Below are 13,316 nucleotides of genomic sequence, written 5' to 3' on the forward strand. Positions count from 1 at the left end.
ACACAGAAATATTTGTAAAAGAAAATTTGGATTATCTAATATTTGCAGTGCACATTACCTTCAGATCATTTGTTACATTGTATTTATAATTCTTATCTAAAGCAACCAAACTTACTACTGTTCTCTTTCATTTTCTAAAGCTATGAGGCTTTGAAAACCTGGCTCAGAACACTCAGAAGAATGCAGAAATAAGAATAAGACTTCGTGAGTAACCAACATTATTATTCTGCTGGTTCTTTCAGTAAAGATTTAATTAAATTTGCAATATATGCATATCTTAATATTGTATGACAGTCATTTTTTTTTAATTTTGAAATTATGTTTGGGAGGTTTTACCAACGTACCTCAGTGGACCACCTTCCAAAGTCAATTAAATCATGGCATATTGCCTGAGAAGTGCATCTCATGAGCTGCTTATGCCCAGGTACCTTTTCTTCATTTCTGGAATAAATCTCAAATTAAAAGAGTGTTACTATTACTCAGTCTGCATTTCTAGTTGGCTCTCATTCCCATACCTGTAATGCTCAACCTACGTGTTTCTTCCTTTTCAAATATCACTCATCTGTCATGACTCCCCTAAAAGCTCCCTCCTTTTAAAAGACCTCTATCCCATTCTCTTCAAAAAGTGGAATTTCCTTCCGAGCCACCATGTCACTTTGTACGTCCACTGTTCATTCATCATAATCTTGACTATATCACAATTGGCTTTATATTTAACCATTACTACTCCTCAAATTGTATCTCTTAATAAAGAAGGCTCATTTACATCCCTTTTCGCTGGGTAGGCAGGAATAAGGTCAAAGTTAATCTGTATGTACTCGATATACATCTTATTTAAAATGGTAAGAAATTGCAAACAATATAAACCAGTTAGTTTTCAGTTAGGCATAGCATAATATTCTGAGACTATAAAAACTGTTTGTTACACAATAATATTTACTGTCACTGGTGAATTTATGTCCTATTGCTGCCACAAAGTTGGTGAAATGAAAAAAAAATAAGGAAGTGCAAAAAGAGCAGGGTGCCTGAAGCGAGTTAAGCAAGGAGAAGAGATCATTTTAAATTTAAGATGTATATTATATATGCAAATAAAGGTGTCAGATCAGAATTTGTTATAACAAGTCTGGGCTTTGAGGGAGAATCAGAGAGAGCTGGAGACAGGCTCCAACAAAGGGTTGATAGTACAAGCCCTGAGATTTTGTGTGGAGGAGCCAATGAGGTACAGCAAGAAACAGGAGAGGGTCATGTCTGGAAAGCCAAGTGCAGAAGGGTTTCAAGGAGTGATCAACTGTATTTACATAGGCAATTAACCAAAAGGGATTATAAAATTGATATGAACATACTTTAAACTTAAATATTTATCTATTGGACCACTGTTTGATGAGGTAGATAAGAACCTTTTTCTATTTAGTTCATTAATAGAAGTAAAATGTAAGTGAAGAATAATTCATAATTTTTTAAGGAGCCTTTCTGACATTTACAGTTGTGTTCACACGTAATGCTAGAATGTATATTTTCAGGTAGCTTTTCCAAACCATTTGTCTCAATGCAAAAACTTTTCTTCTTTACCGTCATATTTTAACACTTTATGTAATACTTAATTAGGTACTATATTCATAAGTATAACTGGCACAAATACGTTTGGAAATAAACATAACTTGGTACTTGGTGGAAGCAGATATGTAAGGATAGTAGATATTAAAATATAGCCTAGTAATACTAAGTGCCCCGTGAGTTGTGATTGTCACTTTGTTTCACAGAAAAAATGGAGAGCATTAGTTAACGAAATGAGTACATAGGTGAAGGGTAAAAGGACTTCCAATACATACCAAAATGTTAAATGAATATGTTGGGCATTACAGGATACTTTAAAACAACTACAGCTAAGTCATCACCTAAAACTTGTAAGGTCAATCAAGTTGCAGTTTAAAAATGTGTTCTTAAAAGACAGTCTCTTCAGCAAGTGGTATTGGGAAAACTGGCCAGCCTCATGTAAATCAATGAAGTTAGAATACTCCCTTACACCATACACAAACTCAAAATGGGTTAAAGACAAATATGAGACATGACACCATAAAACTCCTAAAAGAGAACATAGAAAACATTCTCTGACATAAATCTTACCAATGTTTACTTAGGTCAGTCTCCCAAGGCAATTGAAATATCAATAAAAGCAAAAGAAAAAGAAGTGGGACCTAATTAAACTTAAAAGGTTTTGCACAGCAAAGGAAACCATAAGCAAATTGAAAAGACAACCTACAGACTGGGGGAAAATATTTGCAAATGATGTGACTGACAAGGGGTTATTTCCAAAATATACAAACAGTCCAATCAAAAATGGGCAGAAGAACTAAATAGACATTTCTATGAAGAAGATGGCCAACTGACGTATGAAAAGATGCTCAACATTGCTAATTATTAGAGAAATGCAAATCAAAACTACAGTGAGGTACCACCTCACACCGGTCAGAATGGCCATCATTAAAATGTCTACAAATAACAAGTGCTGGAGAGAGTGTTTAGAAAAGGGAATCCTACACTGTTGGTGGGAATGTAAATTGGTGCAGCCACTATGAAAACCAGTGTGGAGACTCCTTAAAAAAGCTAAAAATAGAGTTACCATATGATCCAGTAGTCCTACTCCTGGACATATGTTTGGAGAAAACTCTAATTTGAAAAGATAGATGGACTCCAATGTTCCAATGCAGCACTGTTTACAATAGCCAAGACATGGAAGCAACCTAAGTGTCCATCAACAGATGAATAAAGAAGATGTGGTACATATATACAATGGAATATTTCTCAGCCATAAAAAAGAATGAAATAATGCCATTTGAAACAACATGGATGGACCTAGAGATGATTACACTAAGTGAAGTAAGTCAGACAAGTTAAATACCATATATCACTTATATGTGGCATCTAAAATATGACACAAATGAACTTACTTATGAAACAGATTCACAAACATAGAAAACAAACTTATGGTTATCAAAGGGGAAAAGCGGGTGGGGAAGGAATAAATCAGGTTTGGGATTAGCAGATACAAACTAGTGTATATAAAATAAACAACAAGGTCCTACTGTATAGCACAGGGAACTCTATTCAATATCCTGTAATAAACCATAATGAAAAATAATATAAAAAAGAAATATATATATATAAACTGAGTCACTTTGCTGTACACCAGAAACTAACACAACACTGTAAATCATCTATCTCTCAATAAAAATAAGTAAATAAAAATGTGTTCAATGAAGAATTAAGTAAATTGCCAAAGTCAAATTTGGCATAGTAGTGACATAGCCTATATTTGAATACAAAGATGTGGAGCCCAAATTCCAACATTTTCCCTATGAAATATCTTATATAAAATATAAGACCTACCTTAACTTGAAACAGTCTTAAAGATAATTTTTATAGTTTGAAGATCTTATTTTGAATCAAGTTTAACAGATATTAAAGGATATTTTAAATGACACAGTATTTTTAATGTATCACCGGTAAGGAATGCAATGTTCTTTGACATATTAGATGGCCAAAGATAATTTATATCAAATTACTTCAGATTAGAAGTGGCCAAGATGGCAGAATAGGAAGACCCTAAACTCAACTCCTCCCATGGGCACACCAAAATTGCCATGATTTACAGAGCAACTATCTATGAGAACAACCTGACGACTAGTAGAAAAGATTTTCCAGAACTAAAGAAGGAACCACAGTGAGACAGGAGGGGCAGAGACATGGTATAGTCAAGACCCACACCCCCAGGTAGGTGACCCACAAATGGTAGAATATTCACAATTGCAGAGGTTCTACAGAAGAAGCAAATGAGCCAATCCCCACATCAGGTTCCCTAGCCCAAGGGTCCTGGACCAAAGGATAAACCCCTAGAACATCTGGCTTTTAAGGGCAGCTGTGCTTATGTGTGGTAGAATTGGAGGGCAGTAGGAAATAGGGACTCAGCTCTTCAAGGGCACATGTTAAATCTCACACACTCTAAAACCCACTCTGAGACAACATGAAGTGTACTATCATTCCCATGCTATGGGTCTCAAAACTTATTTGAAGCAGTAATAGCTGAAAACTTTCCTAAACTTGGAAGGGAAACAGACATCTAGGTCCAGGAAGCACATATAGTTGCAAACAAGATCAGCACAAACATGTTTACAACAAGACACACTATAATTAAAATGGCAAAAATTAAAGAGAATATTAAAAGCAGCAAGGGAAAAGCAACTAGTTATGTACAAGGGAACCCTCATAGACTATCAGCTGACTTTGCAGGAGAAACTCTGCAGGCCATAAAGGAGTGGCATGACATATTTAAAGTAAAGAAAGGAAGAAAAAAGCTACAACCAAGAATACTCTACCCAGCAAAGCTTTCATTCAGATTTGAATGAGATCAAAACTTTTATAGAAAAGAAAAAGCTAAAGGAGTTCAGCACAACAAAACCAGCTTTACAAGAAATGATAAAGGGAATTCTCTAAGCATAAAAGAAAAACCCACAACTAAAAACATGAAAATGACTAAAGGAAGAATCTTATTGGCAAGGCAAGTATGTGGTAAAAGTAGTAAATCACCCATGTATAAAGCTAGTAAGAAGATTAAAAGGCAAAAGTAATAAAATCGATATCCACTATAGGGATACACAAAACAAACTGATGTAAAATATGATGTCAAAAGCATTAAACAATGGGGGGGGCTGAAAATTGAGGGTTGTTAGAAGGCATTCAAACTTAAGAGATCATTAACATAAAAATCATATGTATAAAGTCACATATACATTGCTATATATAAACCACATGGTAAAACAAACCAAAAATCTATAATACACAAAAGAGAAAGGAATCCAAACATAACACTAAAAATAATCATCAAATCACAGGGAAGAGAGCAATAGAAGAGGAAAAAACCAAAAGAGAACTACAAAAACAACCCTGAAATTATTAACAAAATGGCAATAAGTACAATACAAACCTATCCATCTAAAAGCAGCAGAATACACATTCTTTTCAACTACACATGGAACATTCTCCAGGATAGACCATATGCTGGGCCACAAAGCAACTTTCATCAAATTAAGAAGACTGAAATCATACCAAGCAGCCTTTCTGACTATAATTTTATGAGTAGAAATCAGCCATAAGCAAAAAACTGCAAAAACCACAAACATGTGGAGGCTAAATAATACGATACTAAACAACCAAAGGGTCATGAAAGAACTCAAATAGGAAATCAAAAAATACTTGGAAACAAATGAAAATAAAAACACAATGATCCAAAGTCAATGGAACACAGCAAAAGCAGTTCTAAGAGGGAAATTTATAACGATACAGGTCTATCTAAGGAAACAAAAAATCTCCAACAACTTCAACTTACAACCAAAGGAAGTAGAAAAAAGAACAAACAAAACCAAAAGTTAATATAAGGAAAGAAATCATAATGATCTAACTACAAAAGATTAGAAAGATAAACAATCCCATTTACAATAGCATCAAAAAGAATAAAATACCTAGGAATAAATCTAACCAAGGAGGCAAAAGATCTCCACTCCAAAAACTATGACAATGATGTAAGAAATTGAAGATGACACAAAAAAAATGGAAAGATATACTGTGCTCACATATTGGAAGAATTAATTAAAATGACCCTACTACCCAAGGGAATCTACAGATTCAATGTAATCCATATCAAAATACCATTGACATTTTTCACAAAACTGAAACAAATAATTCTAAAATTTGTATACAGACACATAAGACCTCAAAGAGCCAAAACAATATAGACAAAGAACTAACTGGAGTATCATGATTCCTGATTTCAAATTATACTACAAAGCTACAGTAATCAAAATGCTATGGTACTGGCACAAAAACAGACACACAGATTAATGGAAGAAAATAAAGAGCATGGAAATGAACACACACTTGTAAGGTCAATCTAGATAAAGAGTCAAGATATACAATGGAGAAAAGATGGCCTCTTTAATAAATGATGTTGGGAAAACTGGACAGCTACATGTAAAATAATCAAACTAGACTACTTTCTCACACCATCTGTAAAAATAAACCCAAAGTGGATTAAAGAGAGGTAAATCTAAGACCTGAAACCATAAAACTCCTAGAAATAAATATAGGCAGTATGCCCTTTGACATCAGTCTTAATATTTTTTTGGATAAGTCTCCTCAGTCAAGGGAAACAAAAAGCAAAAATAACCAAATTAGACTACATCATACTAAACAGCTTTTGAAAAGTAAAGGAAACCATCAATGAAATGAAAAAGCTGCCTACTGAAAGAGAGAAGATATGTGCAAATGATCTATCTGATAAGGGGTTAACATCCAAATTATATAAAGAATTCATATAACACAACATCCAAAAAAAAAAAACAATTAAAAATTGAGCAGAGGACCCAATACATTTTTCCAAAGAAGACATACAGATGGCCAACAGACACACACATGAAAGGAGGTCCAACGTCACTAATTATTAGCTAAACGCAAATCAAAAACCACATGAGATTTTACTTTCCACCTGTCAGAATGGATATTATCAAGAAGACAACAAATGACAAGTGTTGGTGAGGATGTGGAGAAAAGGGTACCCAAGTGCATTGTTGGTGTACGGAGGTTCCTCAAAATATTAAAAAGAACTACCATATGATTCAGCAACTCCATTTCTGGTTATTTTTCCAAAGAAAACAAAAGCACTAATTCCAAAGATATATGCACCCTATGTTCACTACAGCATATTACTGTGCAGATTTAATGAAATTCCTGTCAAACTATCACTAAGAATTTTTGCATGGGCACAGGGCTTAAATAGCTAAATCCATCTTGACAATAAGAATAGAATGGGAAAAAAAAGTAATCAGGAATGTGTGGTATTGGTAAAGAAATAGACAAGGATTAATGAAAAAATAAAAGTAAAACCACACACTATGCTCAACTGATTTTTGATAAAGCTGCACAGGCAATTCAGAAGAAGAAGGATAGCCTTTTTAACTGTAGCAATAAGACATTCATAGGCAAAAAATTAACTTTTATCTAAATCTCAATTTTTGAAAAGTTAACTGAAAATGAATATACTTACATGTAAATAAAAAACTATAAAATGATACAAAAATAGAAAATCTTTTCAATCCCAGCTTATACACAGTGATCTTAGAGTTGACATTAAAAGCACAGTCCATAGCAAGAAAAACTGATAAATTTGACTTCATTGAAATGAAAATATTTTCCTCTGTGGAAGTCCATATGTAAAGGCTAAAGAGACAACCTTCAGACTGGAGAAAATATATTTCCAAGTGACATATCTATAAAGGGCTAGTATCAAGAATATATTAAGAGCTCTCAAAACCTAATAGGGGAAAAAAACAACAAACAATCCAGTTAGAAAATGGGCTAAAGACATGAACAGGCTTTTCAGGGAAGAAAACATACGGATGGCAAATAAACCTATGAGAAAATATTCCACATCAGTAGCCTCAGAAAAATACAAGTGAAAACCACAATGAGATATCACTACATACCTATCATAATGGCCAAAATAAAGAATAGTGACAGCATCCAAAGTTGCCTAAACTGAAGAAAGTAGATCACTCATATTGCTGGTCGGAGTGGAAAATGGGACAGCCACTCTGAAAAACAGCTTGGCAATTAAAAAAAAAAAGCAAAAATAATAAAAATTTAAAACTAAATAATACCCAGCATAGACTTATAGACTAAATAAACTACTATAAGACCCAGCAATCGCTCTCCTGGGAATTTAGTCCAGAGAAATGAAAATGGAATATATTCACACAAACACCTATACACAAATGTTTTTAGTAGCTTCGTTAGTGATATCCATAATCTTGAAACAACCCAGATGCTACTTATTATGTGAATGGTTAAGCAAACTGTGGTGCATACATATTTTGTAACACTACCCTGCAATAGAAAGAATGAACTATAAAAAGAGCGAACACACAACAACATGCATGAATATCCAGGGAAGTGTGATGATTAAAAAAGCTATCTCCAAAGTTCACACACTATATGATTCCATTTTTAATGTCACTCTTGAAACAACAAAATTTCAATAGAAAACAGACTAGTGGCTTCCAGGAGTTTAGCAGGGGTTGGAGTAGGAAGGAAATGGATGTGACTATAAAAGGACAACAGGAGGGATCCTTGTGGTGATGGAATGTTCTGTATCATGACTATATTACAGTCAATATCCTGTAATATTGTACTGTAGTTTTACAATATGTGACCATTGGGAGAAACTGGATAAAAGGTAAGCGTGATCTTAGTATTATTTCTTACTTCATATGGATATATAATTATTTCAAAAGAATTTAATTAAAATTCAAAGTTCACTTCTTCAGTCACAGTATCTACATTTCAAGTGCTCACATGTGGCTACTAGTAGCTACCATAAAGAACAGTGTAGAATGTTTCTATCATCTTAAAATCTATTGGAAGGAAAGAGTTGTACGGTTGAATAGGTATATCTCTACATTATAATAAAAACGTTATTTAACCTATATTTTAGTCAATGGAAGATTCCAGTTAACTGAAGTGTTGTCATATTACTTAAGTGAAAATTCTTAAAATTACAAATTCTCATTTTAATCTAGAACATATGACTCCAGAACTTTCACAGGAATTTTCTATTGACCTCATTTTCCTCAACTTTTGCTTTATCAGGCATATGCTTTTCAATCCATTAATTAAACAATTGGACAGTTAACACATTTTCTAAAACATTTAATCAAAATACTAATAACAAAGTATTAAATAAGAAAGCTAAATTTTGTAAGCAATGGGGAAAATATATAATATTTACATGAATAAAGAATCAAACATTTATACTGCTCTCATACATTATTTTATGTAGTTTTAAAATTCATGTGTGTAAGTTAAAGCAAACACTTTAATTTCATATAAAAATGTGAAAACTAAGTTTCAGAGACATCAAGTGGGATATCCAAACCAACTGATTAAATAGTAAAGTGAAATACTTTCTTCAACTAAAACAAAGATAAGTCTAAATACTTCAAGTATTTTTAGAAATATTAGGAATCCTTAAAGAAAATTAAAATAGAAATGAGGAACATAGCAGTATCTCTAAAAATAAGTGATAAGTTAGTTAAAAGAAAAAAAGCAGTCTCAATCATTTTCAGATTTTAAAAATATAAATTTTTCAAATTGCTACATACACCCAGTTAACTTAGTTTGAATCTAGGCTGAGTAGTTTTTCTTCCTTAGTTGATTACATTTTGAAAGTTCATAGTGAAAAACTAAGGAGGTTTTAGGGGTTTATTTTAAAAAAGTAAATATCTTAAACATAATTCTGAGTTTGTCCATAGACATCATCTAAACATACTTTTTCTCTCAACTTATAATTTCTGCTATTTAATTTTGATTTAAAATTGTCTTTCTGCCTTTAGGTCCAGCTCGTCAGTCATATAGCTAGTAAAGTCAATTTCATACTGCTATTCCTTTCACCTCTGCTCATGGGCACATAAGCAGGAGATGGGCATTAATGTTAAAATGAAGTAGGAGGAAATATTATGCTGTGAGATTTAGATTCACCACAGTGTTAGAATTGCTTCGAGGCAACATTTATAATCAGGAAAAAAACAATATCTTACTTTCATAAAAATGTCTTAAATATATAATGTCTAAAAATTATAGAAAGTTAGTGAAAAATATTAAACTAGATGAAATTAGACTGATTTAAAAAATGTCCAGCAATTTCTTGTTGCAATTAAGAGACAATTAAATTACATGTTGGCTATAGTTACCCTACAACTAGAAAAAAAATCTCAAGTGAATAATTTAGACATTTCCTTTTCCCCAGGAAAGATTTAAAACAGATTTTAAATAATATGCTTAAATTTAATGTTTCTTACAGTCCAACAAAGAGAGTCAGAACATTTATGTATTTTTAAATATTTTTGTCCTTTAAAGACTGGGCCTCTGGCAATATATGGAGAATAATTTTCAAGAAAATGTAGACTTTAAAATATTTTCAATTTATTTTATCTTTTAATGAACATGCATTTACATTTAATCTAGTATGTTTTGGGTTGCATATAGCAGAAAACTACTCTGGCTCATGCAATAAAGAGGGTAAACTGGCATATTTAACTGAAAAACTTTACATTTTAAATAGATGGCTGCCAATGTTCAGTCAGTCAGGGCTTCAGCTCCTTTTTCTGCCAGTCTCTCAGCTCTGTCCCCCAACCTTTCCTTACAGTGTCAGTCTTAGTCTGGCAGTAAAATGGTTGCAGCTTTTCACATAAATATATGTCATTATTGAGAGAAAAACCTATCTCTTGCAGCAACAATCTCTTAATAGAAAATAAATGAAGAATCCAAGCTCTCCCTAGAATACTTCTCATATCTCATTGACCTGAACTGGGCACATAATTATCTTGAAATAGTTCCTTGTTCAGTATGATGCTATGCTCCAATTCTCTTAATTCTGAATGAATCACTAGCAAAGGGATGGGCTTATCCTCAAGAATCAGGTCGCTCTCTGGATATGGGGGAGAAACCCACTTTTCTTTTGAAGGACGTGGGTTCTGGGCCAGAGATTACATAACAGAATGAAAATTGGGGAGCCATTATTAAAGTGGGAAATGGATTTTTTTGAGGCAACCAAAATGTCTATTGTAATTGCAAAAATTAAAATCATTGATCAGAGATGTCAGAATATTTCTTGAAAGATAAACTTTTGACTTTGAGTTATCCCCAGAGATTTAGTGATGGGTTACAATATCTCAATGTCTATTAATATAAGAAACTAAATGCATAACCACTTAATGAAGATAAGCAGAAAAAATAGATTATTTTAAACTTGGAAAGGATCACAGGTATTCAAGGCAGCAGAGTGCCACATTAGGAAATAATTGGATTTGAATGTGGAGCTAATAAATCTGAATTCTTGTCCACGATCTTAAACTAAGTAGCTTTTTCTCCTCCTCCTCTTTAAATTAGCACGTCAGAATTCCTATTCTGTAAATAAGGGTGCTAGACTCCACTTCCAAAGTAAGACAGTAAAGTCTCAGTCTTTTGAACATTCTGAAACCAATTGCAAACAATAATGAGAAAATAAAATTCCATACCTAATAAAACTAATAACACATACTATGTAAACTACAACATATATAAGGAAAGGCTGCTAACTGCATTGCAATTTGGCTAAGTTAAGGAAAGGGAGTGAGTGCTGATTACTGTTGATCTTGGGCAAGTTAGCAGAGGCATTAATTTTACAGAATAGATTGCATACTCAGGGATAAAACCAAAGATTCCTTGTTTGGTATAATACAAACAGAATGTTTGAGCTGGCTACAGAAGTTTCCCTGAAACTATGTGCCACTGCAGAATGACAGTGAGTATGGTGATAAAGGAAGTTATATGTACATACACGTGGCCAAGTGGCAGTTGATATGGTGCTCAGTGAAGCCATATGCATGCTCATTTTCTCTGCAGGTCCCATGTAGACTCATTTCTTTGCAAGTCATATGTACACTCATTTTCTTTGCTTTGGGTATGACTGGTAAAGAAAAAAGCATAGAAGACAATCAGCATTACAGTATACTTACTGTACAGTAACTTGATTGGTTAAAGTATAGTTACTTGATCAGTTAAAGATAAGTAAAGGCATATTATTAACACACTGGGAGATTTTGTGCCACCAGGAAAGAGATCTATACCTAAAGTCAGAATGGTGAGAGATTTTTCCACAGACAAATCAACTCTATTTTTGAAGCACACTAAATAATTTCAAGAAAATTAGATAATCAATTGCTGGGAAACAACCACAGGGGAAAAAGTTGAATTCTGAATTTTAAAAAGTAGGCACAATATAACAAGAGAGGAGCTCGTTTTACTGCTTCAGCATAGACTATTCTATGAAAAACTATATACCAAATAATAAAATATTAAATATATAAACTAAAAATTGTTCATAATGTATTAATTTATAGCAGTAACAAAATGAGAACACATAGTCACAGATTATATATGCAATGAGAAAATATGGTATATAATCAGAATCCAAATAAAAAATTAAATACCAATACTTTGTATCAGATACTACTCTATTACATATACAATTTAATTTCTAGACCCACTATCACTATTTTATTCATATATACATATATATGATATATACTATACATATAGTGTGATGTATATGCACATATATATGTATGCTAATACATATGTTTGTACATGGTGAACATATGAGGCTACAATTGATGCATAAATGAATCCCCAAAATAAAAAAATTTTAAGGAGTTTTTTTTTTGGTCACACGGCTTGTGGGATCTTAGTTCCCTAACCAGGGATTGAACCCATGCTGTCAGCAGTGAGAGTGTGGAGTCCTATTGAGTCCTAACCACTGGACCACCAGGGAATTCCCTTAAGAAAATATTTTAATCTATGTTATAATAAAGTTAAAAATGAACAATAAACTAAAAATGTTAACCGTTTGAAACCAGTGAGATGTTTATGAATAACTAAGTCCATATCAAATCAAAATAGCACTGCTGTAATATTTAAAAAATAATGATAGTGAGAAATCAACCTATTGACATTTATGAGGCTTATAAAGAATAACTATTTCCAGTTTTTAAAATAAAACAAATAACATGCATATAATGCATGCAAATTGGAAAGAGAACAATAATTTTTTTTTGAAAACTGTAAGACAGATCTAATATATGCTAGTAAACAAAACTGAATTATAAAAAGAACATTATGGAGAATTATAATCTCAAGTAGTTTAAACATACTACAGTTTATAAATGTATCAAATGAAAGAAGAGACAATCACAAATCTAAGAAGGGTAAACACACCATGAAAAATATAAAATGAGTCAAGATGGCAGAACAGGAGGATGCAAAATTTGTCGCTCCTCACAAGTACATCAAGAATACATCTACAGGGCTTCCCTGGTGGCGCAGTGGTTGAGAGTCTGCCTGCCAATGCAGGGGACACGGGTCTGTGCCCTGGTCTGGGAAGATCCCACATGCCACGGAGCGGCTGGGCCCGTGAGCCATGGCCGCTGAGCCTGCGCATCCGGAGCCTGCGCTCCTCAATGGGAGAGGCCACAACAGTGAGAGGACTGCGTACCGCAAAAAAAAAAAAAAAAAAAAAGAGTAGAATACATCTACAAATGCAAGTTCTTTCAGAGCACCTGCTGAACATTCGTGGAAGACTTCAGACATCTAAAAGGACAAGAAAAATCCCCTCGCAACCAGGTAGGACAAAAGAAAGAAAAAAATAAAGAGGAATCAAAAAAGGGATCAGC

The sequence above is a fragment of the Aethalodelphis obliquidens genome, unplaced genomic scaffold, assembly GCF_003676395.1.
Source record: "Aethalodelphis obliquidens isolate GAN/ISIS:26980383/991018 unplaced genomic scaffold, ASM367639v1 scaffold6, whole genome shotgun sequence".
NCBI lineage: Eukaryota > Metazoa > Chordata > Mammalia > Artiodactyla > Delphinidae > Aethalodelphis > Aethalodelphis obliquidens.